Source organism: Triticum urartu, chromosome 3, assembly GCF_003073215.2.
Source record: "Triticum urartu cultivar G1812 chromosome 3, Tu2.1, whole genome shotgun sequence".
NCBI lineage: Eukaryota > Viridiplantae > Streptophyta > Magnoliopsida > Poales > Poaceae > Triticum > Triticum urartu.
This window is the reverse complement of record NC_053024.1, coordinates 137,314,024-137,334,277: the sequence shown is the minus strand read 5'-3', so window position 1 is coordinate 137,334,277 and position 20,254 is coordinate 137,314,024.

Below are 20,254 nucleotides of genomic sequence, written 5' to 3'. Positions count from 1 at the left end.
TGGTGCGCCATTAGTAACAAAAAAAATTCATTTTTTTTTCAAAACTAGTAATGGCGCACCAGTGGATAGTGCGCCATTACTAGTTAAACTAGTAATGGCGCACCACATCCACGGTGCGCCACTAGTAATTTTTTTCAAATTTTTTTTTTCCAAATTTTTTATTTATTTTTTCAAAACTAGTAATGGCGCACCACATCCATGGTGCGCCACTAGTAATTTTTTTTAAATTTTTTTTTCAAATTTTTTTATTTATTTTTTCAAAACTAGTAATGGCGCACCAGTGGACAGTGCACCATTACTAGTTAAAACTAGTAATGGCGCACTGTCAACTGGTGCGCCATTACTAAGTTTTTTTATAAAAAAAATTCAGAATTTGTTTTTTTTCAAAACTAGTAATGGCGCACCGTGGTTGTGGTGTGCCATTACTAGTTTAACTAGTAATGGCGCACCACTCCCATGGTGCGCCATTACTAACTTGGCCCAAAATTTCCACCGAATGCACCCCCCCCGGGTGGACCGCCTTTTCAGTTTAAAAAAAAATAAAAAAAATTGATGGATATGTCAAAAAATAAAAGCAAATAAGTTTCCCATGTGATATGTGGTCTAGTTGTTGGGAAAATTTACAAATATAAATTTCGACTTTATTTGCAAAATCTCTCTGGAATTTGTAAAATGGGCATAACTTTTGCATATGAACTCGGATTAAAAAGTTTTCTATATGAAAAATCATCTACTCGAAAAGTTACATCCAAATTTAACTGGGGGAACCCCGTTAAACATTTTCAAAATCCCCAAAAACCTAACAGAAAAAAAGTTACGGGGCTTTTAAGATCCGAAGGCAAAAAAAATTCAAACTTACTAGTGGCGCACCGTATGCTAGGTGCGCCACTAGTAACAGAAAGAAAAATTGGTTTCAAAAAAAAATTGAATTATTTTTCAAAATATGATACGTAATATGACCGGGAAGTTTGAAATATTTTTTCAAAATTTCATCATACTCATGAACATGAACAAAGTCCTAGACATCAGCAAGGTTTAATAGGATTGATATGATAGATATATCAACAAGTGCTTGTGAAGTGAGGTGGTGCTGGGGTTGGATAGAACTATGAAGTTAAGCGTGCTTGGGCTGGAGTAGTGTGAGGATGGGTGACCTTTTGGGAAGTTTGACCATAGAGTGTGATTTGACCTGAGATTAAGCATATTGACTCGAGATTAAGCCATAGTGACCTGAGATTAAGAAAAAATAAAAAAATGAATTTTTTAAAAAAAAAAATTGAAAAAAAATTATTACTAATGGCGCACTTCTATGCGGTGCGCCATTACTAAGTCAGATAGTAATGGCGCACCTCTAGGCATACTAATGGCGCACTATTGGTGCGCCATTACTATCTGGTATACTAATGGCGCACCAGTGGTGCGCCATTAGTAAAAAATACTAATGGCGCACCAGTAGTGCGCCATTAGTAGGCAAAACTGGTGCGCCATTAGTAGGCCTTTTCCTAGTAGTGAAGCTGCCATGAGGCATATGAAACAACTCTTCCGTCCTGCATAAGTACCCCTCCAAGTCCTAAGCGAGAAGCGTCGCAATACACTTGGAAATCTTTGCGTATATCTGGCAGAATCAGCACTGGGGCTGTAACCAAACGTTTCTTCAACTCCTGAAAACTTGCCTCACATTCATATGTCCATTTAAACTTAGTGTCCTTCTTCAGCAACTCCGTCATAGGCTTCGGAATCTTAGAAAAGTTCTCAATGAATCTCCGATAATATCCCACGAGTCCAAGAAAAATGCGGATCTCTCCAACTGAGGTGGGTGCTAGCCAATCTGTGACAGACTACACTTTGGTAGGATCTACTGCTATACCTTCTCCTGATATAACATGTCCAAGAAATCCTACTTCCTTCTACCAAAACTCGCACTTGCTGAACTTAGCATATAACTGATGTTCCCTGAGCTTCTCGAGAACTAAACACAAATGCTTCTTGTGTTCCTCTTCATTCTTCGAGTATACCAAAATATCATCAATGAACACCACGACAAACTTATCCAAGAACTCCACGAACACCTTATTCATCATACTCATGAAATAGGCTGGGGCATTAGTCAATCCAAATGACATAACCGTATACTCATATAACCCGTACCTTGTGGTGAAAGCTGTCTTGGGTATATCCTGTTCTTGAATCTTCAGCTGGTGGTATCCTGATCATCAGCAGTGGGTACTTGTTCTTTATCGTCACTTCATTCAATGCCCGATAATCAACAACCATTCTCAAGGATCCATCCTTTTTCTCAACCAAGAGCACTGGGGATCCCCATGGTGACGAACTTCATCGAATGTAACCTTTCTCCAATAACTCCTTAATCTGCTTCTTAATCTCCTCCAGATCATTTGCGGGAATCCAGTATGGTCTCTTCAATATGGGTCCGGTGCCTAGCAACAGCTCTATCAAACACTCAATGTCTCGATCCGGTGGCATGCCTAGTAGCTCCTCTTGAAATACATCCGGATAATCCTTCACTATCGGCACTTCCCCCTGAACAACTCCTGAGAGGGAATTTACTTGGGTTCTCTTTGGCGCATGCTTGGACACATACTTGATCCTTTTTCCCTCTAGGGTAGTCAGCAAAATTACTTACTAGCGCGACCGATGTTTTGTCCATACATCGACAGCCAATCCATTCCTAGTATCACATCCAATCCTTGGGACTCCAAAATTATTAGGTCTGAGGGGAAAACATGGCTACCAATGGTTAAGGTTATCCGATCGCACCATCGGCTGGCCATATACTCTGCTCCTGGTGAGCTTACTATCATGGGTGACCTAAGGGCTAAGGTGGGTAACTTAAACTTGTCCACAAATCCCCTTGAAATGTATGAATGCGATGCACCAGTATCAAAAAGAACGAGAGCGGTAAATGACTTAACCAAAAACTTATCGATAACTGCATCTGGCTGCTCTTCAACCTCCTCCACGTTCACGTGGTTCACTTGTCCCCTGTTGAAAGGGTTGGGCTTCTTCCCAGAGCTTCCATTGCCGTTACCATTCTTTGCTTCAGAACACTCGGTGGCGTAGTGTCCAGTCTTCCCACACTTAAAACAAGTAATGTGACTTATATCCTTCTTGGCAGGTGTGGCTGGGTTAGAGCGACTCTGATTGCTGCCTGTTCCATTCTTGGGGCCACTATGGTTATGTGAACTTCCTCCATTGTGGGTATGGCCTCCATGGTTATGGGTATATCCTCCCGAGTTCGGGGTAAAACGAGGCCTCTGTTGAGCTCCTGAATTGTACTTCCCTTGTCCATACTTCCTTTTGTGGCTCTCAATCTACTGTTGCTTCCCTTTAATCATAAGAGCCTTGTCTACCAACTCCTGGTAGTTGTTGAATGTTGCCACCATTAACTGCATGCTCATCTCATCATTCAGCCCTTCCATAAACTTCTCCTGCTTCGCAGCATCTGTGGCCACATCATCTGGGGCATAGCGAGCTAACTTGCTAAACTCATCCACGTACTGCCCCAAAGTACGGTTTCCCTGGCGTAAGTTGCGAAACTCACGCTCCTTCATGATCATAGCTCCAGTTGAGACATGAGCAGTGCGGAATGCTTGCCGAAACCGCTCCCAAGTGACATTGGCTATAGGGAAAGTGGCTGTGTAATTCTCCCACCATGAGGCTGTAGGTCCATCCAATTGATGTGCGGCAAAACACACCTTCTCAGCATCTGTGCAACCTGAAGTGGTCAACTCCTTCGTAGATAGTCATTAGCAACTATTGGCTCGGCGCTACTGGAAAACACCAGCGGTTGCAACCTTAGAAAACGGGCTAAGTTGTCAACTGGTGGTGGTGGCGGTGGGTTGTTGTTGTTGTTGTTGCTTGGTTCTGGACTAGCAACTGCATCAGGGTATTCTGCTGTTGGATCAACTGAGTGAGCTTTGGTGGGAAGGCAAATCCAGGGTCACGTCTCAGAGGCATCTAATGGGTTTAGAGGGGAGAGATTAGAATAGAATGGGGTCTAGTGAGAAAGCACTACCCATATGCACATGAGACAAACACATTCATATCTCACCAAATCAATTCAAGAAAGGGCATACAAATGATCTAACTACTATTACAGTGCTCGGACTACTACTATATACATGCGGGAAAATACTAATAATAATATGGTGGTCGACTAGAAATTTTAATCTGTGGAAGACTCCATGATATCCGCTCCAGCTTCGTCTTCATAATCATCATCACTACTGTTGGGGTCGGAGTCAGTGTCGTCAATGATGATGTAGTCCTTGGGATGGTCGTCATCTCCTCCTGGCGTGGGGTCTCCCATGAATACTCCCAGCTTCCTTGTCAGGTTGTCATTCCTCTCCACTAGTATTGTGATTTCCACCTCATATCCGTCGTGTGTAGACTTGAGTTCCTGAAAGGATCGAGAAGAGGTGTCTAGAGGTGGGGTGATTAGACACTAAGTCCCAAAAGTTGCAGTTTTTAATTTCTTTAAGTTGAAGTGGAGTTTTGGCACAAGTTTAACAAACACAAGACATATCAAGCAAGCATGCAGAAAGTAAAGCATGAAATTTGCAAGAATGTAAAGGGAAGGGTTTGGAGGATTCAAACGCAATAGGAGACTCGGATGTTTTTGTCATGGTTCCGATAGAACGACGATGCTTATCAAGAATGTAGCACTTTGAGACGAATACTCGAAAGTATCCAACTTGTGGTTTGTTACCGGTGAGGATCTCGTATGTCGTCTTGCCGAGTAGCTTGTGAAGATACAAGAGATTTGTTGCATGATAAGCTGTCTCAACCGCTTCCGCCCAAAAGTGCTTTGGCGTCTTGTACTCATCAAGCATCGTTCTCGCCATTTTGATGAGTGTCCGGTTCTTCCTCTCAACAACTCCATTCTGTTGTGGTGTGTACATAGCCGAGAACTCATGTGAAATCCCTTCTTCATCAAGAAAGGATTGCACATTTGCATTCTTGAACTCCGTTCCGTTGTCGCTGTGAACCTTCTTGATTTTCACTTCAAATTGATTTTAGGCCTTCCTAGCGAAGTTTTTGAAGATCTTTTGGACCTGCGATTTATCATTGAGAAAGAACACCCACGTATATCTTGAAAAATCATCAACTGTAACTAGACCAAAATAATTTCCACCGAGACTTTTGTAAGCGTTAGGACCAAAAAGATCCATGTGAAGTAGCTCAACTGGCCTCCTTGTGGTCATGATGTTCTTCACGGGATGCCTTCCACCAACCTGTTTACCTGCTTGACAAGCGTTGCAAAGTCTATCCTTATCAAATATGACATCGTTAACGCCAAGGATATGATTTCCTTTAATAAGCTTGTCACGGTTTCGCATACCAACATGACCTAATCGTCTATGCCATAGCCAACCTTTAGAGGATTTAGCAATTAAGCAAGTTCTAGGTTGAGCCTTTTTAGTGAAATCAACAATGTAAAGATCACCTCTACGTATACCAGTAAAGACCATTTTATGATTGTCTCTACGAAACACTTGGCAATCTACCTCAGTAAACAGGACATTGAAACCGAAATCAGCAAGTCTAGAGACTGAAAGTAAATTGTAGCCAAGAGATTCAACGAGCATGACATTTTGTATGGAGCTATCATGTGAGATGGCCGCCTTACCTAGGCCAACCACCTTACCCTTTGAGTTATCACCAAAGGTGACATACTTTTGAGGGTCGTCGTTTTCAGCAAGCTCGCGGAACATATATTTATCTCCGGTCATATGATCAGTACATCCACTATCAAGAACCCATTCCTTTCCTCCAGCCATGTAGCCGCGAAGATTTGCCATAAGGCTAAAGTTTCTCATTGCATCATTAAGATCATAGTCACTGTCATCATCATCCTCATCATAGTATCCATGTTCAACATCATCTTGTGATTGATCAATTCCTAGAGAGGGTAATTCATTAGATAAATGATCATTTCTATGGTTATCTTTATGAATTCTAATAGCTTTGGAAATGATATTGCTAATGATTCCAACATCTCCTTTGGCACTCGTAAGATTAGTAAGCTCAAATAAGCAGTCACCAAATTTGGGATCATTGGAACTCATCTTAATCAAGGCAATAGACTTATGGAGAATTTCATCTAGATTTTTCAAGGAATAATTTGGAAAGTGTTCCTCAAGAAATCTCCATATAGTGTAGGCACAATCAAGACTAGGCAAACATTCAATCAAGTTTCTAGGCAAGCCTCTAGTGATAAGATTAACAGTTCTAAGATTGCGAATCATGTCAATTGACTAATCAAGGGTAGGATGCATGGGATCAACATGAGGTGCACAAGGGCTAGCAATATACCTGTTCAAATGATATTCATTGAAGATCTCAAGCATTTCATTTTTCCACTCATGAAAATATTCTACATCAAGAATAGGCATTCTACGTCTAAGACTCCCAAAGTAGACACATCCATCTTCCTCCAATGGTGTTTAAACCAAAGCAATGGAGACCGAAGCTCTGATACCAATTGAAAGGATCGAGAAGATGTCTCTTGAGGGGGGTGATTAGACACTAAGTCCCAAAAGTTGTAGTTTTTAATTTCTTTAAGTTGAAGTGGAGTTTTGGCACAAGTTTAACAAACACAAGACATATGAAACAAGCATGCAAAGAGTATATGAGCAGCGGGAAGTAAAGCATGCAACTTGCAAGAATGTGAAGGGATGGGTTTGGAGGATTCAAATGCAATAGGAGACTCGGCTATTTTTATCGTGGTTCCGATAGGTGGTGCCATCGTACATCCACACACTTTTAAAAATATCCATATGTTTATGGACGTGAAAGAGCACCTAACTAGAGAGAGATAGAGAGAGTGAAATAGAAAGAGTGAGTGAAAAAGTGTGTGTGCGTGTGTGAAAGAGACATGTACAACACATGATAAAGTAGAGAAAAAGCATGTGTGTCTTATGCAAACATATCACACATGCATCTTCGACAGCGGAAGCGAGGTGAGGAGATAGTGTGTGGTCGTAAACACGGTATGTGTGAGAGTTTGAGCCATAGCCAAATAGGAAACCTTCATGAGACTTAGGAGCAAATTTAGAACGATGATGCTTATCAATAATGTAGCAATTTGAGCCGAATACTCGAAAGTATCCAACTTGTGGTTTGTTACCGGTGAGGATGTCGTATGCCGTCTTGCCGAGTAGCTTGTGAAGATACAAGCGATTTGTTGCATGATAAGCTGTGTCAACCGCTTCCGCCCAAAAGTGCTTTGGCGTTTTGTACTCATCAAGCATCGTTCTCGCCATTTCGATGAGTGTCTGGTTCTTCCTCTCAACAACTCCATTCTGTTGAGGTGTGTACGTAGACCAGAACTCATGTGAAATCCCTTCTTCGTCAAGAAAGGTGTGCACATTTGCGTTCTTGAACTCCGTTCCGTTGTCGCTGCGATCCTTCTGGATTTTCACTTCAAAAATATTTTGGGCCTTCCTAGCAAAGTTTTTGAAGATCTTTTGGACCTGCGATTTATCATTGAGAAAGAACACCCACGTAAATCTTGAAAAATCATCAACTATAACTAGACCAAAATAATTTCCACCGAGACTTTTCTAAGCGTTAGGACCAAAAAGATCCATGTGAAGTAGCTCGACTGGCCTCCTTGTGGTCATGATGTTCTTCATGGGATGCCTTCGTCCAACCTGTTTACCTGCTTGACAAGCACTGCAAAGTCTATCCTTATCAAATATGACATCGTTAACGCCAAGGATATGATTTCCTTTAATAAGCTTGTCAAGGTTTCGCATACCAACATGACCTAATCGTCTATGCCATAACCAACCTTTAGAGGATTTAGCAATTAAGCAAGTTCTAGGTTGAGCCTTTTTAGTGAAATCAACAATGTAAAGATCACCTCTACGTATACTGGTAAAGACCATTTTATGATTGTCTCTACGAAACACTTGGCAATCTACCTCAGTAAACAGGACATTGAAACCGAAATCAGCAAGTCTAGAGACTGAAAGTAAATTGTAGGCAAGAGAGTCAACGAGCATGACATTTTTTATGGAGCTATCATGTGAGATGGCCACCTTACCTAGGCCAACCACCTTACCCTTTGAGTTATCACCAAAGGTAACATACTTTTGAGGGCCGTCGTTTTCAGCAAGCTCACGGAACATATCTTTATCTCCGGTCACATGATCAGTACATCCACTATCAAGAACCCATTCCTTTCCTCCAGTCATGTAGCCACGAAGATTTTCCATAAGATCAAAGTTTCTCATTGCATCATTAAGATCATAGTCACTGTCATCATCATCCTCATCATAGTATCCATGTTCAACATCATCTTGTGATTGATCAATTCCTAGAGAGGGTAATTCATTAGATAAATGATCATTTCTATGGTTATCTTTATGAATTCTAATAGCTTTGGAAATGATATTGCTAATGATTCCAACATCTCCTTTGGCACTCGTAAGATTAGTAAGCTCAAATAAGAAGTCACCAAATTTGGGATCATTCGAACTCATCTTAATCAAGGCAATAGACATATGGAGAATTTCATCTAGATTTTTCAAGGAATAATTTGGATAGCGTTCCTCAAGAAATCTCCATATAGTGTAGGCCCAATCAAGACTAGGCAAACATTCAATCAAGTTTCTAGGCAAGCCTCTAGTGATAAGATTAACAGTTCTAAGATTGCGAATCATGTCAATTGATTCATCAAGGGTAGGATGCATGGGATCAACATGAGGTGCACAAGGGCTATCAATATACTTGTTCAAATTATATTCATTGAAGATCTCAAGCATTTCATTTTTCCACTCATGAAAATATTCTACATCAAGAATAGGCACTCTATGTCTAAGACTCCCCAAAGTAGACTCATCCATCTTCCTCCAATGGTGTTTAAACCAAAGCAATGGAGACCGAAGCTCTGATACCAATTGAAAGGATCGAGAAGAGGTCTCTAGAGGGGGGTGATTAGACACTAAGTCCCAAAAGTTGTGGTTTTTAATTTCTTTAAGTTGAAGCGGAGTTTTGGCACAAGTTTAACAAACACAAGACATATGAAGCAAGGATGCAAAGAGTATATGAGCAGCGGAAAGTAAAGCATGCAACTTGCAAGAATGTGAAGGGAAGGGTTTGGAGGATTCCAACGCAATAGGAGACTTGGTTGTTTTTTTCGTGGTTCCGATAGGTGGTGCTATCGTACATCCACATTGATGGAGACTTCAACCCACGAAGGGTAACGACTGTGCGAGTCGACGGAGGGATCCACCCACGAAGGGTCCACGACGAAGCAACCTTGTCTATCCCACCATGGCCGTCGCCCACGAAGGACTTGACTCACTAGCGGTAGATCTTCACAAAGTAGGCGATCTCCTTGCCCTTACAAACTCCTTGGTTCAACTACACAATCTTCTCGGAGGCTCCCAAGTGACACCTAGCCAATCTAGGAGACAACACTCTCCAAGAAGTAACAAATGGTGTGTTGATGATGAACTCCTTGCTCTTGTGCTTCAAATGATAGTCTCCCCAACACTCAACTCTCTCTCACAGGATATGGATTTGGTGGAAAGAAGATTTGAGTGGAAAGCAACTATGCGGAAGGCAAGATATCAAGATTCATATGGTAAGAATGGAATATCTTGGCCTCAACACAAGTGTAGGTGGTTCTCTCTCAGAAAAAGTAAGTTGGAAGTGTAGGTTTGTTCTGATGGCTCTCTCCATGAATGAATAGGAGGTGCAGGGGTATATATAGCCTCCACACCAAATCTAACTGTTACACACAACTTGCCAATCTCGGTGGGACCGAATTGATAAACTCGGTCGGACCGATTCAGCAAATCTAGTGACCGTTAGGATTTTCGATGGGACCGACTGGATCAACTCGGTGGGACCGATGTGCTAGGGTTAGGGTAAATACAAAACTCGGTTGGACTGATTACTCAAACTCGGTGGGACCGATTTGGGTAATAAGCGAAACAGAGAGTTGGCCAAGAAAACTCGGTGGGGCCGATTTCATATCTCGACGGGACTGAAAATATTGCAATAGGTAACAGAGAGTTTGCAAGCCCATCTCGGTGAGACCGAGATCCCTATCGGTGAGACCGAACTGATTAGGGTTTCTGGTAGTGGCTATGTCAACTGAACTCGGTGGCTCCGGATAGAAAGAATCGGTGTGGCCGAGTTGGATATTTGGTATGGGACATATTTGGATGTGAGAAAGTGGTTGAGGGCTTTGGAGCATATCACTAAGCATTTTGAGCAAGAGCCTCATTAAGCAACACCTCATCCCTCCTTGGTAGTATTGGCTTTTCCTATAGACTCAATGTGATCTTGGATCACTAAAATAGAAAATGTAGAGTCTTGAGCTTGGAGCTTGAGCCAATTATTTGTCCTTAGCATCTTGAAGGGGTTCCACATCCTCTAGTCCATGCCACTTCATTGTTGAACTTATCTGAAACATACTAGGTAAAAGTGTTAGTCCAACAAGAGATATGTTGACATTAATTACCAAAACCACCTAGGGAGCCCTTGTGCTTTCAGTTCCTCTTCAAGCTCCATGTTCCTAGTCATCAACTTCTTCAGATCTATCATGCTTGCGCACATCTGGTTCTCCTGGCGACGAATGTGCTGGTTTAACTCCTGGATAAAGGCTGCAATGGACCTATCCCTCCTGGTGCTGATCATCTCCCATTGGTCATCTCGGCGCCCACATGCCTGGTAGATAGTGTCCTTAAGATCTTTGTGATAAACTTCGGCGATGAATCCCATGGCGATGTGGGCTGCCATGCTCTTACCTAGAATCCAAGTTGGGGCATCAAAGGAAAACTCTATGGGCTCAGTGACTGGCGTGAATGTCCTTCCTAGAACTTAAACTCGAATCATCCATTGCTCCTCTTTGGTAAAGTGCCGGTGTAGGTCCCAGTGAAGCTTGGTATTCCGATGTTCAGGTACCTAGTGACTTCCTTCAAGTGTCGTCTAAAGGGTGTGTCTTCATCCGGTTGTGCAAACTTGTTCCTTGAGTCCGGCATCCTATAGAGTAGAAAGTGGAGAGGAGTCAGAAATGAGTAGAGAAGAGTGACCTATGGATTATCTTAGTGGTTGTGTCCTACAGTCAGCGTGTGCTCTGATACCATCTTGTAGCGATCCAACCTCAGATGGTCAAATCTCTGTGCATAAGTGTCATCCCTGGATCGGTAATGCTAACACACACAGTACTTGAAGGATTTATAACAGAGTTCAATCACACACTTATTACATCGAATGTCTCAAAAGAGAACTTATTGCAATAAATATGGCTTAAGTCCATATAAAAATATAATAGCGGAAGGCTTGGAAAGACAAAGTGAGTCCGTGAACTCCAACGGCATAGCTGAGTGCACGACAACGACCTAGCACACCTTACTCTTCGTCTGAAAAGTCTGCAACATGATACGTTGCAGCCCGAAACGGGTCAGCACATGGAATATGCTGTCAATGTAACACAGTAGAGCAATGAACAGAATAAAGGCTATCACTACATGCATATATGGCTGGTGGAGGCTCTATGGTTACAATGTTTTGCGAAAAGCCAATTTTTCCCTACAACAAAGGAATATATTTTATTTAACTATCATGGTAGTTGTTCACATTGAGAAGGTTCCTCCAACTCAATCCCAATTATATAGTAACAAAACCCCATCAAATTAATTAGAGTGTTGAGATCAACATGAAAATCCAAGAACAAGATACTCAAGATGTCCATAACCGGGGACACGGCTAACCATGATTAGTTTGGACACTCTGCAGAAGTTTGCACACTTTCCCCACAAGACTTGATCTCCTCCGTTGGATTTCTCGCACTACATGGTATTTGAGAAACGGATGACCGAGACATAGTCTTTCAGAAACATTAACTCTTCACTCTGGGTAGACAGTACCAACCTACATCCCCTACATCTGCTAGTCTACCACTGAAAGAGGTCATGCAACATAATCAACTATGCTAGAGCCCATAATAGCTTGTGGCTGCACACACAAGTTTCTAGCATGAATAATCTTATGATACCTTTAAGCCTGGGTGGCGAACCATACGATGATCACACGGGTACGCCGGGATATCCTACGACAACACTGGATTCTCCAGGTGCCCGCAACCAATCCACCCAGATGTGTATTTAAGTAGCCACCTTAAGTTAACCATTAATTAATAATCTCACAACTGTCATGGAAACACTCAAACCCAATCCACGTCTACAAGCATAGCATGGCAATATAAACATAGCGTATAAGTAACTCCCAAGGTTTGATAATAAAAGGGCAATAGATTCTACCTCATGATCTACTTCCCAATACCCATATGTTATCAATCCTAATCGTGCAATGTTTGAGGGTTGAGACTAATGCATAAAAACTGGGTAATAAAGGGATATGATCAAAGTGTTACTTGCCTTGCTGATGATCCGCAAAACCTAGAGACTCGTAGTAGCACGCTGCTCACTCCAGGAATTCTATCGCAAACAAACAATAGCATACATATGCATTCAAGAAATGATGCAAGGATAAAACTCAAATAAGAAAATCCAATCTGAAAACTCAACTAAAGAGATTCAATTTGCAAAAAGGATCGGTCAAATCGGAGCTACGGAACTGAAACTACGGTCAAAAGAACTTCGAAAACAAATCTTCTTGAAACCAAATTTTAAATTGTCAAAACCTTGTTCAAGTTGATTAAACAGAAAGAGGGGCTCCTGACAATGTTTTTGGCATTAGTTTCACTGGATTTGGACGAACGGTTAAAAAGTTGCGAGGATTTGAAGATCAGGGGCTAATCTGCGATAAAAGTAATCACGGATAGGTCCCTGGCAGAAAAATAAAAGGAAAAGAAAAACTACGGCGCGAACGTTCGTTAACAGAGACGAACTGGCGAATACGTTCGTTAAAAATGAACTAACGAGCGGACGCTCGCTACATAACGAAACCAAAACAACGAACCGAACCGATCTAATAAAAAACTGAAACTAGGGTTTTTTAAAAAACCGATCGGTTTTATACCTAAAACCAAAGAAAAATGGCGGCGATATCCGTGAGGTCCGGCGGCTTCCGGCAAGGCGGGGCGGCTCGGCGAGGCGGCGGCATTGGCGCGGGGCAGCGGCGGCAGCAGCAGCGCACGGGGCGGCGGGCTTGCGGCGGCGGGATGCAGGGCGGCAGAGCGGGACGGGTCCAAGGGGGGGGGCGGGTGGTATTTAAAGGGGGGAAGAGGCGGCGGCGGGGTCCGACTTGGGGAGGGGGTCGACGGCGTCGGCGGTGCTCGGACTCCCTCCGAGGCGGCACGCGGCCGAGCGGGGGAAGGCGGCGGCGAAGCTGGGCCGGCTGGGCCCTTAGCCCAGTTCGGTCCAAGAACTTTTTTTTAAAACAAATCCACTGAAAAAATAAAATCCTAAATAAATATAACAAATGCCAAAAATGCCAAAAACAATTTTCATAGTCTAAATAAAATATTTATAACTAAGTGAACACTTTCTTGGCCTAAAAATGAAAATTTGAAAAATGCATATTTTTTTCTATTCAAATAAAATAGTAATAAAATCCAAATAAAATTATTTATTTGATTTTAAAATTTTTCCTCCAATATTTCTTTTATTTTGGAGAGGTCATATTATCTCCTCTCATATATTTTAATACGAAATATTTCAGAGAGAAAAATAATTAAATCAAAATGACCCTCTTTTCAATATTTGAGATAAATTCAAATATGAAAATAATAAAATCCCCAACTCTCTCCGTGGGTCCTTGAGTTGCTTAGGATTCTTAGGATCAAAGGAGCACCAATGAGGATGATGAACCCCTCTATGATCGTGTTCCCCTCCGGTAGAGTGCCGGAATAGGGCTCTAGATTGGATCTTGTGGTTTTGGAACTTTAGGCGGCTGGAATTGTGTTTCGTCGAGTCCCCTAGGGTTTTTGGAAAATTGGGGTATTTATAGAGCGAAGAGGCAGTGGAGGAGACCCCTGTGGGCCCCACAACCCATCAGGGCACGCCTGGTCATCCTGGCGCGCCCTGGTGTCTTGTGGGCCCCACGGGCCTCCCCTCTAGTGCTTTCTTGTCTCCCAAATTGTCTTCTGGTCCAAAAAAATCTCCAAAAAGTTTTGTTGTGTTTGGGCTCCGTTTGATACTGATATTCTGTGAAGTAAAAAAAGCAAAAACAAAGAACAACTGGCACTAGGCAATATGTCAATAGGTTAGTCCCAAAAAATGACATAAAGTTGCTATAAAATGATTATAAAACATACAAAAATGATAATATAACAGCATGGAACAATAAAAAATTATAGATATGTTGGAGACGTATCTGTGATCAGGGCAAAATTTATCGTCGGGTTTATTGGCCCGAGCCGCTACCTGCCGCGCGTCTGCGTCTCTGTGCTGGTAACCAGCCCATCCTCGTTGATAGAGAAGTTAGTATACGCTGCCTATGATCTCGGCCGCGCTTTATGCTTTGGATGGTCCGCGACTGCCTTTTGGGTGCTTAAAGCCACCTGGGCATGCTTCATTGTTGGCTAGGTCCTTGACATAACTTTGCTTCTACGCAAGCCTGAAGTATGTCGCTGCTTGATATGTCTCCAATGTATCTATAATTTTTGATTGCTCCATGCTATATTATCTACTGTTGTAGGCAATATTGGGCTTTATTTTCCACTTTTATATTACTTTTGAGACTAACCTATTAACCGGAGGCCCAGCCCAGATTTGTTGTTTTATGCCTATTTCAGTGTTTCGAAGAAAAGGAATATCAAACGGAGTCGAAACGGAACGAAATCAACTAGAGAAGTTATTTTTGGAACGAAAGCCACCGGATAGACTTGGACTCCACGTCAGGAGATACAGGAGGTGCTCACGAGGGTGGGGGTGCCCACCCTAGGGCGCGCCCCTGCCTCCTGGGGCCCCCGTAGCTCCTCCGACGTACCTCCTGCACCCATATATACCTACGTAACCTAAAACTTCCAGAACAGAGATTAGATCGGGAGTTCCGCCGCCATAAGCCTCCGTAGCCACCAAAAACCAATCTAGACCCATTCCGGCACCCTGCCAGAGGGGGCAATCCTTCTCCGGTGGCCACCTTCATCATCCCGGTGCTCTCCATGATGAGGAGGGAGTAGTTCTCCCTCAGGGCTGAGGGTATGTACCAGTACCTATGTGTTTGATCTCTCTCTCTCTCTCTCGTGTTCTTGAGGTGATACGATCTTGATGTATCGCGAGCTTTGCTATTATAGTTGGATCCTATGATGTTTTCTTCCCCCTCTTCTCTCTTGTAATGAATCGAGTTTCCCTTTTTAAGTAATCTTATCGAATTGAGTCTTTAAAGATTTGAGAACACTTGATGTATGTCTTGTCGTGGATATCTGTGGTGACAATGGGATATCACGTGATTCACTTGATGTATGTTTTGGTGATCAACTTGCGGGTTCCGCCCATGAACCTATGCATAGGGGTTGGCACACGTTTTCGTCGTGATTCTCTGGTAGAACTTTGGGGCACTCTTTGAGGTCCTTTGTGTTGGTTAAATAGATGAATCTGAGATTGTGTGATGCATATCGTATAATCATACCCACGGATACTTGAGGTGACATTGGAGTATCTAGGTGACATTAGGGTTTTGGTTGATTTGTGTCTTAAGGTGTTATTCTAGTACGAACTCTAGGGTTGTTTGTGACACTTATAGGAATAGCCCAACGGATTGATTGGAAAGAATAACTTTGAGGTGGTTTCGTACCCTACCATAATCTCTTCGTTTGTTCTCCGCTATTAGTGACTTTGGAGTGACTCTTTGTTGCATGTTGAGGGATAGTTTTATGATCCAATTATGTTAGTATTGTTGAGAGGACTTACACTAGCGAAAGTATGAACCCTAGGCCTTGTTTCCTAGCATTGCAATACCGTTTACGCTCACTTTTATCACTTGCTACCTTGCTATTTTTATTATTTCAGATTACAAATACCTTTATCTACTATCCATATACCACTTGTTTCACTATCTCTTCGCCGAACTAGTGCACCTATACAATTTACCATTGTATTGGGTGTGTTGGGGACACAAGAGACTCTTTTTTATTTGGTTGCTGGGTTGCTTGAGAGAGACCATCTTCATCCTATGCCTCCTACGGATTGATAAACCTTAGGTCATCCACTTGAGGGAAATTTGCTACTGTCCTACAAACCTCTGCTCTTGGAGGCCCAACAACGTCTACAAGAAGAAGGTTGTGTAGTAGACATCACTGCTCGGTCTAGACAATCTGATGTTTCTGTTGTTTTTGGCTCCTCGGTGACCCAGTGAAATTTTTAATGCGAAGTTATATGCCCTGGGGACGTAATGCCCCTTCCAGGGTAGGCGCGCGACGAGGCTGAGGGAGTCCTGGATTAGGGGGTCCTCAGACAGCCGGACTATATCCTTTGTCCGGACTATTGTACTGTGAAGATACAAGATTGAAGACTTCGTCCCGTGTCCGGGTGGGACTCTCCTTTGTGTGGAAGGCAAGCTTGGAAATTCCGATATGTAGATCACCTCCCTTGTAACCGACTCTGTGTAACCCTAGCCCCCTCCAGTGTCTATATAAACCGGAGGGTTTTAGTCTGTAGGACAACAATAATCATACCATAGGCTAGCTTCTAGGGTTTAGCCTCTCCGATCTCGTGGTAGATCAACTCTTGTAATACTCTTATCATCAAGATCAATCATGCAGGAAGTAGGGTATTACCTCCATCGAGAGGGCCCGAACCTGGGTAAACATTGTGTCCCCCGCCTCCTGTTACCATCCGCCTTAGACGCACAGTTCGGGACCCCCTACCCCAGATCCGCCGGTTCTGACACTGACATTGGTGCGTTCATTGAGAGTTCCACTGCGTCGTCATCATAAGGCTTGATGGCTCCTTCGATCATCAGCAACGATGCGATCCAGGGTGAGGTTTTCCTCCTAGACAGATCTTCGTATTCAGCGGCTTCGTAGTGCGGGCCAACTTGCTCGGCCATCTGGAGCAGATTGAGAGCTACGCCCTTGGCCATCAGGCCAGGTTTGGAAGCTTGAACTATACCGCCGACATCCGCGGAGACTTGATCTTCGACGGATTCGAACCCATGTCAGGTACGCCCCACAGTCACGATGAGCAAGATTTAGCTGTGCCATCAGATAGTGTTCGGGAGATCACACCTATAACTACTCCGGCCCTCAATCCGGAATAGATCGCGCCGTCCGAGGACGGGTGGATGGACCCCGCCACGGAGGCCGCACACTCAGCAGCGATAGAGCCGAATACTGACTTCGCCTCCTATGAGACCTGTGTTGTCAGACACTTGGATTCGTCCCCGGCCTCAGACTCTGAACCGCTCGCGTCCGTGCCCATACAATCTGACTGGGCACCGATCATGGAGTTCACCTCCGCGGATATCTTTCAGCACTCACACCTAGGTGACGTGCTAAACTCATTACGGTATCTCTCCTTGTCAGGAGACCCTTGGCCGAACTATGTCCGGCTCGAGTGGGAAGCGGACGGCGAAGAAATTCGTTCCCCACCCACCAGCCACTTAGTAGCCACTGTCAACGATCTAACCGACATTCTCGACTTTGACTCCGAAGACATCGACGGTATGGACGACGATGCGGGAGATGGATAGGAACCACCGCCCATAGGGCGCTGGACTACCACCTCATCATATGATATATACATGGTGGACACCCCCAAAGAAAGCGATGGCAATAAGGCAACAGAGGATAATCCCCCCGAGAAGCAATCCAAGAACCAGCGTCATCAGTGCCGCTCTAAGCCCCTCCATAGCAAAAACAGCGATACCGGCACAAGAGACAATAACGCTGCAAATAGTGCCGAAGACGAAGAAAATCCCCTCCAGCCACGCTTTGAGCAGGAGGATGGGCAAGCCAGCCCCAAGGAACAGGCAACAGACGAAGAATCAGAGGATGAAAATTACATGCCTCTCTCTAAAGATGAGGTGAGCCTCGGCAACGAAGAATTTACCGTGCTTGAGGATCCCGTCGAACAGGAGCGCTTCAAGTGCCGGCTTATTGCCACAGCAAAAAGCCTAAAGAAAAAGCAACAACAGCTTCAAGCTGAGCAAGATCTGCTAGCGGATAGATGGACTGAGGTCCTGGCAGCCGAGGAACACGAACTCGAGCGCCCAATCAAAAGTTTCCCATAGCGCGGTTGCTACCCCAAATTGAAGAGGAAGCATTAAAGCCTGCGCTTCCATCGTATGATGCGGCAGACAGGCCACCCCGTGGCCGAGAGAATGTGGCATATAAGCCCGAAGTCCAGCCCGCACCCCGTCGCCAGACAAACAAGAATAGCAAGGCCCGGGGTAACACGAAGGACCTGCGAGACGTTTTGGAAAACAAAGCAGGACACAAAAGATTGATCTTCGGATCACGAGGGCGCGCCCCAACACATGACGATGACCGTCATGCCGGATATACCAAAAGCAAATCCGGCCGGGCTGAACACAGCAGACAAGACTCGTACGAACTGCATCGTGACATAGACCAGCACAGAGGCGCCGCACACCCCCTATGCTTCACTGATGAAGTAATGGATCATGAATTCCTAGAAGGGTTTAAACCCGTGAACATTGAATCATACGATGGTACTACTGACCCCGCGGTATGTATAGAGGATTTCTTCCTCAACATTCACATGGCCCGCGGGGATGTACTACACGCCATCAAGTACCTCCCGTTAAAACTCAAAGGACCAGCTCGGCATTAGCTAAATAGCTTGCCAGCAAACTCCATCGGAAGTTGGGAGAAACTGGCAAATGCATTCCTGGACAACTTCCAGGGCACTTATGTGCGACCACCAGATGCTGATGATTTAAGTCACATAACACAACAGCCCGGAGAGTCAGCCAGGAAATTTTGGACTCGGTTCCTAACCAAAAAGAACCAAATTGTGGACTGTCCGGATGCCGAAGCCCTGGCGGCCTTTAAGCATAACATCCGTGACGAGTGGCTCGCCAGACATCTCGGCCAAGAGAAGCCAAAGTCCATGGCAGCTCTCACAACACTCATGACCCGCTTCTGCGCGGGCGAGGAAAGTCGGTTGGCTCGTAGCAACAACACAGCAAGCAACCCTGGCACATCGAAGGTCAGAGACAGCAACGGCAAGCCACGTCGCAACAGATACAAGCGTCGCAACAACGGCGATAACGTCGAAGACAAGACAGTTAATGCCGGATTTAATGGCTGTAAATCCAGTCAACAGAAAAAGCCGTTCAAAAGAAACAATCTGGGCCCGTCCAGTTTGGACCGCATACTCAACCGCTCGTGTCAAATTCACGGCACCCCTGATAAGCCAGCCAACCACACCAACAGAGAATGATGGGTGTTCAAATAGGCCGGCAAGTTGAATGGCGAAAACAAGGAAAAGGGGCTGCATAGCAACGACGAGGAGGAGCCCCGTCCGCCGAACACAGGAGGACAGAAGAAATTTCCTCCCCGAGTAAAAATGGTGAACATGATATACGCAACCCATATACCCAAGAGGGAATGGAAGCATGCACTCACGGACGTCTACGCGATGGAGCCAATCGCCCCAAAGTTCAACCCATGGTCTTCTTGTCCAATCACTTTTGATCACAGGGACCACCCCACTAGTATCCGTCATGGCGGTTCTGCCGCATTGGTCCTTGATCATATCATTGACGGATTCCACCTCACTCGAGTCCTTATGGACGGTGGCAGCACCCTGAACCTACTTTATCAGGTTACGATGCGCAAAATAGGTATAGACCCCTCGAGGATCAAACCCACAAAAACCACCTTCAAAGGTGTCATACCAGGTGTAGAGGCCTGTTGCACGGGCTCAATCACACCGGAAGTGGTCTTCGGATCTCCGGATAACTTCCGAAGCAAAGAGTTAATCTTCGATATCGTCCCCTTCCGCAGTGGCTATCACGCACTACTCGGACGAACCGCATTTGCTAGATTCAATGCGGTACCGCATTATGCATACCTCAAGCTCAAAATGCCAGGACCTCACGCGGTTATAACAGTTAATGGAAACATAGAACGCTCGCTCCACACGGAGGAGCACACCGCGGCCCTTGCAGTAGAAGTGCAAAGCAGCCTTTTGAGGCAAACCGCCAATTCGGCGACAAGGTCCACAGACATATTCAAGCGAGTCCGGAATAACCTGCAACAGAATCACTAGGCGTGTTTAGAGCTCACCTAGCAATTTGGCCTCCGTCCTGGTCCCAGTCAAACGACGAAATTTGCGCCGTT